The sequence below is a fragment of the Schistocerca serialis genome, chromosome 3 (assembly GCF_023864345.2).
Source record: "Schistocerca serialis cubense isolate TAMUIC-IGC-003099 chromosome 3, iqSchSeri2.2, whole genome shotgun sequence".
Taxonomy (NCBI): Eukaryota; Metazoa; Arthropoda; class Insecta; order Orthoptera; family Acrididae; genus Schistocerca; species Schistocerca serialis.
This window is the reverse complement of record NC_064640.1, coordinates 345,900,877-345,913,637: the sequence shown is the minus strand read 5'-3', so window position 1 is coordinate 345,913,637 and position 12,761 is coordinate 345,900,877. Positions and strand designations below refer to the sequence as shown.

General features: G+C 42.5%; 1 protein-coding gene across 6 annotated transcripts in view; it reads left to right on the top strand.

The window, feature by feature from the left end:
- LOC126470158 (protein O-linked-mannose beta-1,2-N-acetylglucosaminyltransferase 1-like) overlaps positions 1 to 12,761 on the top strand; it is a 2,280,325-nt gene that overhangs the window by 2,169,444 nt on the left and 98,120 nt on the right. For all 6 annotated transcript variants that reach the window (XM_050097778.1, XM_050097779.1, XM_050097777.1 and 3 more), the window contains one exon: positions 10,671 to 10,741. The gene's annotated coding sequence lies outside the window, so the exon portion shown is untranslated. The remainder of the gene's footprint in view (positions 1 to 10,670; positions 10,742 to 12,761) is intronic.

The following is a 12,761-nucleotide window of genomic DNA, read 5'->3' as shown; positions in this document are numbered from 1 at the left end:
TGTGTTTTTGGCGTTTCCATATTTTTGTCCATTCTCTGTATATTTGTACTTCTTTTTGCAAATAACTTTGTACTGTGTATCGCAAAACTCACATAAAGTTCTCCATTGTAGCAGATGATAGAGCGTTACTTTTGGTGATCAATGAGAAAATACATCATATCGTTGTTAGGAGCGAAGTCTCTTTTCCCCTCCGTGCTCCTTGACGTCCCTACGGGGCTGTTCGCACCTTATTTCGTGGACTTGCTTTACATATTTTCTGCCGCTCTCCGTTTGCCCCTTGCCTTCTGCTGTTAAAACTCTCTGTTTCTGAAACTTCCTGGCAGATTGTAAACTGACTCGGAAAACGCTTTTGACACTGTGAACTGGGACCTACTCTTTACAACCATGAAAAAATAGGACTTGACTGCAAGGACAGAAGAATGAACTGTATGAAAAGCAAAGCACAAAAATAAACATCAATAAGTCAGAGGAAGAGTCCAGGATTAGAAAAGGAGTTAGACAAAGATTTCCCCTATAGCCATATTTATTTATTGTGTTCATGAAGGAGAAAAAAATGTTCAAATGTGTGTGAAATTTTATGGGACTTAACTGCTAAGGTCATCAGTCTCTAAGCTTACATACCACTTAACCTAAATTAGCCTAAGGACAAAAACACACACCCATGCCCGAGGGAGGACTCGAACCTCCGCCGGGACCAACCGCACACTCCATGACTGCAGCGCCTTATACCGCTTTTTTTTTTAATCTCATTTTGTTCGTTTTCATTTGTTGTATCTGCTCGGGGCGGACGTCGCAAGACACTCGTATCAGTTCGTCGTTGATCCATTAACTCAGTTTTTTTTATTACAGAGGGTAGCTAACCCTCTGACCGAACACGCTAAGTTACCGTGCCGGCAGACCGCTCGGCTAATCCCGCGCGGCGAAGGAGAAAACAGAGGGAATAAAAGCCAATAGTGAAATGATACATTGTACTTATTAGATTTGCTGGTGGCATCGCGATGGTTGTGGGCTCCGAAAAAGAAATGAATAGAATGATAAGTCCAATCGGTACAATTAAACCACGCAAATTAAAAGTGAACAAACGGAAAGCGAAAGTAATGGTAGTACAGAAAAATATGGGTGATGATGATGATAAAAATTGATGACTTCAGAATTGATCAAGTGAAACAATTTTCTCTCCGTAGTATAATTAGAGATAACAATATATGTCTAATGGAAGAGAAGAGAAGGATTGAACTTACGGAACAGTCATTCGTGACTAAGAAAAACTTTTAATTAGCAAACATGTTGTTATAGATGTCAGAAAATCCTTTCCAAAATCATTTGCAGTCAGTACACTGTTCCATGGAAGTGAAAGTTGGACGCTGGGCAAACTGGAAAGGAATCGACTTGCAGTTGCTGAAATGTGAATATCGCGAAAAATGATAAGAACGAGCTGGACGGAAAGGAAAACCAATGTGGAAATCTTACGAAAAGTCAACGAAGAGCGAATATTGTTAAAGAAAGTGGAAAAAAAATAAATTGAACATATCATCAAACATAATATCTCCATCATTAATATTCTCAAAGCGAAAGTCTTGGGAAAGAAAAGAAGGGGACGGGCTAGGACGAAGTATTTGGAAGACATCGAGGAGAGGATAGTATGTGACAATTACATGGAATTGAAACGAACAGCCACTAACAGAAGTGAGTTGTTGCATCGACAACGCATTAGCCTTTACAGTGTGTGTGTGTGTGTGTGTGTGTGTGTGTGAGAGAGAGAGAGAGAGAGAGAGAGAGAGAGAGAGAGAGAGAGAGCGAGAAACAATGGTCTAAGACACAAAGGAATTAGGAATTACAGACACTGGCTGCGAGAGGGCATTGACTTAAATCAATGGGGAAAGTTGAAAATTTGTACCGCATTGGGATTCGAACCCGGGTCTCATGCTCTCTAGGCAGATGCTCTGATCAGTATGCCATCTGGACGCAGAGGTCATCGCAACTCCACGGACTATTCTAACACACCTCCCGTTGGTCCCAAATTCTCAACTTATCCGCAACTACGAATGTAGTGCCCCTTGCCCATTATCCTCGCTATTCGCGGCATTTCGCCGATTCCCGTGAGAGTTCGAGCCTTGTGTGCATCCTCACTGAAGAGATCATTAGCGGCTCTTGCCTTAATTATAAATGTATGTGGTGTCTATCCTTTCGGACATAAACATTGGTCTTTTGCGAGATACTCGATTCCAGTAATATGCATAGTTCCCCCCGGATGGTATATACATTGGACAGGCACCGTTCATACTCTAACAAATCAGGCAACTTCATTCACGGTGTGCCATGGGCACATCTAAATACGATAGCTCCTTTCTGCCATTCTGTCACGTCTGCACGTCGAACCATCTTATTGCACTGAGTACATACAACCGACTGTCACATACACACGACAGTACACCACTTCACTGACACGACTTTCGTCAGTAGTGGAAGATTACATGACCGCCTATTACCAGTTCTGCGTCATGTACAGCGCTCCAGAGTGACAATTCTGCTGTTTTAAGTGAGAGGCTAGTATTTATTCCGTTAAGCATAGTAGTGCCTCCTGCTGTACTAGGGAAGAAATGAATAAATAATACCCAAATCAACATACATGTGCGTAAATGTCCAACTAGAACTTGGAAAGTGCCTCAGCCCTACGCAGTATTACCTGACACAAAAGGAAGGAAACCAATCGCATTGCCCGCATCTCGTGGTGGTGCGGTAGCGTTCTCGCTTCCCACGCCCGGGTTCCCGGTTTCGATTCCCGGCGGGGTCAGGGATTTTCTCTGCCTCGTGATGGCTGGGTGTTGTGTGATGTCTTTAAGTTAGTTAGGTTTAAGTAGTTCTAAGTTCTAGGGGACTGATGACCATAGATGTCGCATTACTCAAAATGGCTCTGAGCACTATGGGACTCAACTGCTGAGGTTATTAGTCCCCTGGAACTTAGAACTAGTTAAACCTAACTAACCTAAGGACATCACAAACATCCATGCCCGAGGCAGGATTCGAACCTGCGACCGTAGCGGTCTTGCGGTTCCAGACTGCAGCGCCTTTAACCGCACGGCCACTTCGGCCGGCTAATCGCATTACTCACAAGAGAACCTCCCCATCACACCCCCCTCAGATTTAGTTATAAGTTGGCACAGTGGATAGGCCTTGAAAAACTGAACACAGATCAATTGAGAAAACAGGAAGAAGTTGTGTGGAACTGTGAAAAAATAAGCAAAATATACAAACTGAGTAGTTCATGGCAAGATAGGCAACATTAAGGACACTGGGACCGCAGCAGCGCCGTGGTCTCGTGGTAACGTGAGCAGCTGCGGAACGAAAGGTCCTTGGTTCAAATCTTCCATCGAGTGAAAACTTTAATTGTTTATTTTCAGTTTATGTGACAAACTCTTATGTTTTCATCACTTTTTTGGGAGTGATTATCACATCCACAAGAAAACCTAAATCGGGCAAGATAGAAGAATCTTTTTACCCATTCGCCAAGTGTACAAGTTAGGTGGGTCGACAACATATTCCTGTCATATGACGCACATGCCGTCACCAGTGTCGTATAGAATATATCAGATGTGTTTTCCTGTGGAGGAATCGGTTGACCTATGACCTTGCGATCAAATGTTTTCGGTTCCGATTGGAGAGGCACGTCCTTTCGTCTACTAATTGCACGGTTTTGCGATGCGGTCGCAAAACACAGACACTAAACTTATTACAGTGAACAGAGACGTCAATGAACGAACGGACAGATAATAACTATGCAAAAATAAAGAAAGTAAAATTTTTGCTTGTGGGAAGACTTGAACCAAGGACCTCTCCTTCTGCAGCTGCTCACTCTACCACGGGACCACGGCGCTCCTGATCTCACTTTGTCCTTTATGTTGCCTATGTCGCCAAGACTGATGACCAGTTTGTATATTTTGCTTATTTTTTCACAGTTCCACACAACTTCTTACTGTTTTCTCAATTGATCTGTGTTCAGTTTATCAAGGCCTATCCACTGTGCCAAGTTATAACTAAATCTGAGGGGGGTGCGATGGAGAGGTTCCCTTGTCAGGAACTATTTGTCTTGGAGTACCAAACCTTTTTTTCGTAAGAGCTGTATTTACCGATGGTTGAGGAATCAGATGCTCTGTATGGCAAAAAGTCTTCAGACACCCGACAAATATATAAAGAGTGATCAGAAGCAGTCTGAAAAGATTATAGGGGTGTCGCAGGGTAGGTTGTGCTGATAAATAATTGTTATGGAAAAAAATTCGATATGTTGCGCCGTTTTCGCGTTAATTAGCGTTGAAGTTAGCCAATCAGGCCGTTGAGGCGCAAATTCAAGCGGCCGACCAGTCATGGTGTTGCCAAACGTGTTCGTTTGGTTTCCTAAAGCCGAAAAAGAGAGCGATACAAAAATTCGAAATGGGACAGTGGTAAAGATCGAACCCGAGCCAAATGCTGAACAGTCTCGTGTGCTATTGTCTATGCTATGAGAACAACTAACACTTAAGTGTATCTGGCGGGCTGCTTAAATCTGCGGGCGCAACGACCTGATTGGATAACATCAATGATAATTAACTCGGATACGGCAGAACGTACCGAATTCTTTTCTTAACAATTATTTCTCAGTACAACCCACCCTGCAACAACCTTACGAGCTTTTCAGACTGTTTCTGACTACCCTGTACAGCCTCACGTGAGCCTTGGGTTGTTGTTTTATGGATTATTATATCCTTTGCGAGCGCTTGTTCCTTTGTTTGAGCGACTCTTTCGGAATTCAGGTCAGTAATATATTATTTTCTCTAAAAATAAAGAAACGGACTTGATTTCCTTGTTCTCATAGTATGCTGTGCAACCGTAACGTGTATTCAGTTCTATGTGAAATACATGAGATAGAAATCGTGGTACCTAATTTTATAAATTTAAAAGTATGATTTCGAATCGAATCCTTAATTTCTGAAGAGCAGCAACAGTGTGTCCTCTCTTAACGGATAACAACGTACAATATTTGTTTTAGCGTGCTAATACGCCGATTACGCTACACGTTTAATATGTATGGGGCATGATGAAACGGACACGCTCCAGCACGACTGTGTGCTAGCAAATGGTGTGCGGCAGCTGTAGGCGCACAGCCTCCGCCTCCTAGTTCTAATGCAGCAATTTGCTTCACACTACCGTGAATACGAAGTTACCCAGGCCAGCAATAATCACGCCACTGATTGACTCTAAATACATATACATCGACATCTACATTAATACTCCGAAAGCCACTGGACGGTGTGTAGCGGTAGAAACTTCGGAAACCGCAATCAATTACTGCCTTTCGTGTTCCGTTCGCGAATGAGCTCGAATTTCTCTGATTTTACCAATATGTTCATTTCGTGAGATATAAGTGGGCGGAAATAATATGTTACTTGGCTTTTCTTTAAACGCGATTTCTCGGAATTTTAACAGTAAACCTCTCAGTGTCACAAGACACCTTTTTCGTTGAAAACGTCGCACACTAGAGAGCTCGCTGTGACGCTCTCTCGCTTACTAAACGAAAACGTGGTGGCACGTGCTGCTCTTCTTTGGATGTTCTCCGTTTTCTCTGTTGATCACATCTGGCAACGGTCCCACACGTACAATACACAAGATTTGCTTCAGCGAGGGCCTTGTAGCTGCCTCTTTCGTATGTAAGTTACAATTCTTTACGTTCCTTCCAATGAATCTCAAACTGGCATACACCTCCCTTCTCAGATATCTTTAAATCGTGTAAAACACATACTCCTGGGTACTATAATTTGTGACTGTGTCCAGTGATCCGCAGCGAGCAGTGTAGCACAGTGGTTAGCACACTGGACTTGCATTCGGGAGGACGACGTTTCAGAACCGCGTTCGGCCATCCACATTTAGATCTCCTTGACTTCCCTAAATCGCTTAATGCAAATGTTAAGATGGTTTCTTTGAAACGGCGCGGCCAGTTTCCTTCTCTGTCCTCCCCTAATACGAACTTGTGAGCCAGCCGCGGTGGCCAAGCGGTTCTAGGCGCTTCAGTCCGGAACCGCGCGACTTCTACGGTCGCAGGTTCGAATCCTACCTTGGGCATGGATGTGTGTGATGTCCTTAGGTAAATTAGGTTTAAGTAGTTCTAAGTTCTAGGAGACTGATGACCTCAGATGTTAAGTCCCATAGTGCTCAGAGCCATTTGAACCATTTTTTTGAACGAACTAGTGCTCCGTCTCTAATGACCTCGTCGTCGACGGGACGTTAAATTCTAATCTCCTCCTCCTCCTCGTCCTTGTGATTCACCGTCAGTCAGGTAATAATGAGTTCCTCCATCTGTTTACGTGCAATACACCTGTTTAGAGCAAGTGCCAAACCGTGCACCAAGCGTCGATCATATGTAAGGCTTCCCGCGTTTCATTACTATTTCTGCCGTTGTAACATACTCATATACAACAGTATCCACCATGAGCAGCCCTATGGATCTTCCCACGTTAGCCAGCAAAACATAGAGAAAGAGTATATTTCTAGATCAAAGAAAAAAGTAGCAGTAAAGTTGATAACACTACACAAAACATTCGAGGCATATGTAACCAGAAACACACAAAGAGCCACTAGTGCTGTTATATTGTGGTGCGTTTCCCGCCGAGAAATGTATAGTTCTGCAAAGCAGTATGGGATTCGGCCAAAATCAACCGTGCCAAAAGAAGGAATAACTCAAAAACGTGCAAGAGACGGCATTTCTTGATGTGAGAGAAAACAAGACATGAAATATCGTAAGCAAAATCATCTTTTTTAGAGAACAGTTTCTCGATCTAGGAAAGGCAGTTTGTAAATATCCTTCATTACAGACCACTGACGATGTTTTATTTCAATAAAATGAAGTTCGTTTGGTGACAAAAACAGGCAATTTCATATAGTTGCAAAGACGGAATTAAAATGCCTTTAATAAACATTTATGTATTCTTTTAAAATTTAAAAAAATTCGTTACAGATTTAAAAAATAAGTAGGTTGCAAAGAATATACAATATTAAATTTTGATAACTAGTTTCGGTTGTTCATACAACCATCTTCAGATCAATCATGCTAAAGTATATCAGTGCATAGAACACGGATGGACCACATCATGTGTAAAATTTGGTGACGAGTGTAAGTGTTTTATACTTGACTGCAAGTTTATGAAGCATGGTTTAGGATCAGCCTTTTATTGCGTTGGTAAACCCAGAATTTTACTGAAATTTTCTCTTACATGACCTTGTACCAAGCTATTCAGACGAAGCGGCCCATCCGTATTCTATACGCTAATATAAACTTTACCATGATTGACCTGAAGATGGCTGTATGAACAACCGAAAATAGTTATAAAATTTTCAGATTGCATGTTATTTGCTATTTAGACAATTTAAAAATGTAATGAATTAAAAAAATTAATGAATCTATAATATCGTATCTCTCCATTTCTGAAAATGTCAGGTATTACTAGTGACTTATGCATATCGTGCTAATAACCACACTATAGCACTCAGCTGGTGTACGTCGGGTATTACCTTCACATTTGTCGGTTTCACCCCCATTAAGTATACCGTGCTGACTCTTTGATAGGAATCCTCCGTCCAGTCAAAAATCCGGCTCGATCCTCACTAATCTCTTAATTTGTTCACTAGGAGGCCTGCAGAACTATGTAGAATGCCTTCTTGACATCAAGGAACGAGGCATCTACTTGGACGCCACTGTGCACTGTCTTTTGCATATCATTGACAGAAAGAGCTAACTGAGTTTTACAAGATCTTTGTGTGCATATTTCATGTCTGTCCCCAATGAAGAGAATTAAGACCTCCCAAGAATATACGAGCGTAAAACTGGTCCATGGTTATACAACAGTTTCAAGTCAGCTATGTAGCCCTACTGCTACGCGTATCTGTCATAACACCTTGCTTGAAATGGGAATGACATGTGCCTTTTTCCAGACGCTTGCTGTGTATTATTGTTCCACTTTACTGGATTTTGATCTAATGCAATATTGTCATTTATTCCCAGATACAGAGTGACGGGAGGTACTTCGATTCACTAGGCGTAGTAGTTTGTAGTTTTGTACCTGTAGATAAACTGACAAAAAAAAAAACAGTCGCGCCATGAAACAGAGACAACGAAAGAAGCTGGGAGACGTAAACAGCCATCCTGTAATAGTGTATTTATTAGGAGTGAAGGCTGCTGTTATTATGATAGAATAGATCAGGCGATCCATGAGGTTTTAGGTCAGGGTCTTCACTAAAAATCACTACTGGCCCACCCGGTCCCCTATGGCTTTTTCTAGTCTCCGAGATGTGTCTAGAGACGAAACATTTTTTAAATGTCTCCTTTCTGTCTAAAGTTCCATGTCTTTCATGCCCTTGAAAGGGTTTCATCAGACGTTGTTACTTTAAGTGTTTAAGAAGAAGGTATCTGACAATCGCTGATTTACTTTGGTAGGAGAAACACATTTTAAAAGTGAAAAGACTTATCATAACCACCTCACTGAGGCTGGCGACGCATCGTGTGGAAACCAGTGTCGATGCTTGAAGTCTATAGCCGAAACCGCAGTAGAGAACGAACGTTACGACTGTAAGTAATGCGATTCCGAATCATTGCGGATGAACGAAAGCCAAAATGATCATACTCAAAAATACACACTCCAACTGAGTTCCAAAATCGAAGACTGGGTAAGGAAAGTCAGGCAGTTGTCGTACGTGAACTGTCTGCCGTCATCCCGTTACCGACGAGCGACATCTGAGCCATACAAACTACGAACTCCGCCACACTCTGAGTCCGTCTCCATATCGTTGGAGTGGCGGTATATTAGAAAACGGGTGTCTGTCTGGGACTTCCTAAATTAAAGGGGTGGGGAAGGGCAGGGGGAGGATGGGGTTGTACAAATCAACAATAGCAGCACTCATGGAATTGGGAAGCGGATATCAATAAAACACTGCTTAAAGGCACGAAGAATGGGCCTAGCACGAAACAAATAAATTACGCCTTTCAGAATTAAACACCTTCGGGGAATACTATATTGCAACTGTGCATAACATCAGTCTTGTAATACGACGAAAAGGGCATTGTATTGACAAATGGACTCAAGTAAAGAATTGTGAAGCTGCTGGTTAATGCACTTTAAACGTGATATTTGAGGGTTTGTGAGTGAATTTACCATTTGAATTAGAACAGTGCTAGCAATCTTTTATTACAATCTTTATGTAAATTACCTTTGACTTTTTCCTTTTTTAACCAACCTGCATATCGAAGTATGTAAACATGCAATGGCATACGGGAAAAATATGAAGCAACACTTAACAGCTGAAAATGACTGCATATCAGTCACTGAAATAAAACTGAATAAAAGGAGGGGTGGAAGGAGATCACCAGTAAACATAAGCCCTAGGTAAGAACTGCCGGTGGTTGAGAGCTGATCACCCATTGTGTAATGTTAGTAAAAACCCATTGTGTAATGTTAGTACTGCATCAGGAGCTTGAGATCCCTTGGCAATTAGTAGCCGAAAACTGGTATATGAATCGACTACTGCACACAACATACGTATTCCACAATATGTAAGTAACAGGAATTGGATAGAAGTCACATTAAGTACAGCACTGATCCTATTCCGTACTGATGCAGTACAGTGTGGACAGGTAGTCATTTTACCTTACTGCTACACTATCCCAGTCCACTCACAGTCTCTCTTTTCGATAAGCACTCTATAAGGTAACTCTAATTTTCGTTCATTTGGTGTTCATTTGGATACAGACGTCGACATTTGTAGATCTGAGCACAGAATGAGAACCTACAGCCAGCTACTAATTTTCGTTCATTTGGTGATCATTTGGATACAGGCGTCGACATTTGTAGATGTGAGCACAGAATGAGAACCTGCAGCCGTAAAGGAATCAGATTCATAGAATGAGGTACTACAGCTGTAAATGAATCACACTCATATAGTGAGAAACAATGTTCAAGTTCGCACTGGATCATCCGTATTAAGGTTATGCGCTTTTTTCCGCCCTGACTGGGTGTGTTGGCGTCACTGTGGCCGATCCCTTCCAACCAGCACACCTCGAAATGAGCAAATGCTTAGTTCATAACATCCATGATGTTGAATGTATGTTAGACCTTAATTTTCCTTCCTTCCTTTGCCAATATAAGCAATTCGATTCTAAACATTAGGTGTCCCAGTATTCAGGGATATGAGAGGAGCAATCATTCGAAGCAAAGAACTCTAGTAAACATGACCTCTCAATTGCATGCCATGAACACTTCTTCATCTTCGATGTTGTGAAACAAATCTCTTCTACTGTAAGCTCTTTACTTTCCATGTTTTGACAGGTTGTGGTATGAACCAAACAAGAAAAAAATGTCCCGTTGACTTGGGCTCTAAAGTGCACTTCTTAAGAGCTATGAGCACTTGTTCCTCTTCTGTACTGTGAAAAGCATGTGTTCTAGTCTACAAGTACTCATAGCTCTTAAAAATCCGTGTTTACTAGACATTTTTGCATCGAATGATTCTCTCTGTCGTACCTCTGAATATTGAACCATTCCTCGTGGGATACCCTATATATTCCCTTTTCTAGCATGCGCGAACACTAACCAGACCTTTATATTTACTATTTCGTTAGCAGCTTTGAATATAACTGGACATTTTATTTTCAGACATCTGACCGCCTGGGGCGATACGCCGTACCAACGCCGAAGATCCTTCCGCAACCATGATCAAAAGAGTGGTAAGACTACACAAACACATTTACTAGTATAGGGTAACAACTCACATTAGAGTATATAGCTATTGAAGGTATACCCTAATTTCTTTTTCATTAACATAAATATTATGAATTATAATAATCGTTAAGTTTTATGAATATCTGTATGAAACTCTAAAAATCTTAGAATTTGATCAGTATAACCATGAAGCAGCTTTGACGAAATAAGTTGTCTGAAACGAATTTCTCATAACGAGTGCAACAGAAGTATCATGCTGCTTTCACCAGCAATTTTTCCTAAGAAAAAAGAGATTTGGAGTTTTTTCAGAACCTCACTCATTCTCTTGCTGTACGTCTCGCAGCCGTCCGCGCTGCAAAAGGAGTTTACTCAGGCTTTTGACAGATGGTCACATTAACGTGACTAGACAATTAATGTGTTGGCAAACGTGCAACCTCGGCAGCTTGGAGGATTCAGTGCGTCGTCTTCTACAGACGAGACACTAGCACCACATATTTATTACATATTCCGTTTCTCTTTATGTGATTGTCTCAGAACTTACTGTGGTTACACATATATGTAATTTCTCACTTGAAATACATACCGGAATGTATTCCTAGATTTGGCGTTTATTATGAAGCTAGTTAATAAAGAATAGATCATATTTATGTTTCTACCACAAATACATGAATATTATATTATGCCGTATGTTCTGCTATTATTTCCAGAATGAATTTTCATTCTGCAGCAGAGTGTACACTTTTTTGAAACTTTCTGGCAGATTAAAACTGTGTGCCAGGCTGGCACTATTGCCTTTCTTCCAGAACTGCGAGTCCAGCAAGGTATACGAGAAATCTGTGAGGTTTGGAAGGTACGAGAAAAGCACTGGCGGAAGTAAAGCAGTGATGCCGGGTCGTGAGCCACGGCTGGCTAGTTCAGGCGGTAAGAGCATTGTCACGTTAGGCAGGATACAGGGTTCGTGTCGTGATGTGGCAGACAGTTTTAATCTGCCAGGAAGTTTCAATATACCATTTTTTTCTGAGATATCCATTAGATACAATTACTTTTTTTTTTCTTTATTGTAATTTGATTCCCCTGCCCCATGATGGAGCACTCATGAAGAATAAAAAAACCGCTGCTGGCCGAGGGGCTGGAGGCTGGAGGGAAGGGAAATAGAGGGGAGGAAAGTGTGGTGGGGAGGGGCTGGAGGGGTGGGAGGAAGAAGTAAAAAAGGGGGCTGGAGGTGCACCTAGGGACAGGAGACAGGCAGGGTGGGAGATGAAGAGGGAACATAATGCAGGAGGGGAAATCCACTCAGGAGAAGGGAGAGCAGGAGAGCGGTGCCCTGAGGAGGAGCCAGGAGGGAGGTGGGGTTAGAGTTGGTAGGAGGGGTAGAATCAGGGCGAAGTTCATCATCTGGGAGGGGTAGGTGCTGGAAGTTGCGTTGGGAAAGGAGGTGGAGGGCGTGGTGATGGAGAGAGGGCAGGACACAACGATAAAGGCGCAGCAACAGGCTGGGGTTGGAGAGGAATGTGGACACCAGGGGGTGGGGGGATCGAGTCGGCAGGCAATATACAGGGTGTGGATGTGTTCAAGGAAAAGGAGAAGGTAGGGGAAGGGGATGAGGTCATAGAGGATGTGTGTGGGGGACGGAAGGCAGATACGGAAGGCGAGACGGAGTGCATGGTGCTCGTGGATTTGGAGGGCATTATAGAACCTGGGAGGGATGGAAATGCAAGCAACGCTGGCATAACAAAGGATGGGGTGGATCAATGATTTGTAGGTGTGAAGGATGGTGGAAGGATGCAGTCCCCATGTCCAGCCAGACAGAAGTTTCAGGAGGCAGAGTCTGTTGTGGGCTTTGTGTTGGATTGTACGGAGATGGGGAATCCAGGTGAGGTGGCGGTCGAGGGTGAGGCCAAGGTATTCGGGGGTAGGAGTGATGTGGATAGGACAGTCATAAATGGTTAGGTAGAAATCATGGAGACAAAGGAGCAGGTGGTGCTGTCTATGATGATGGCCTGGGTCTTGGAGGGGTTGATACGA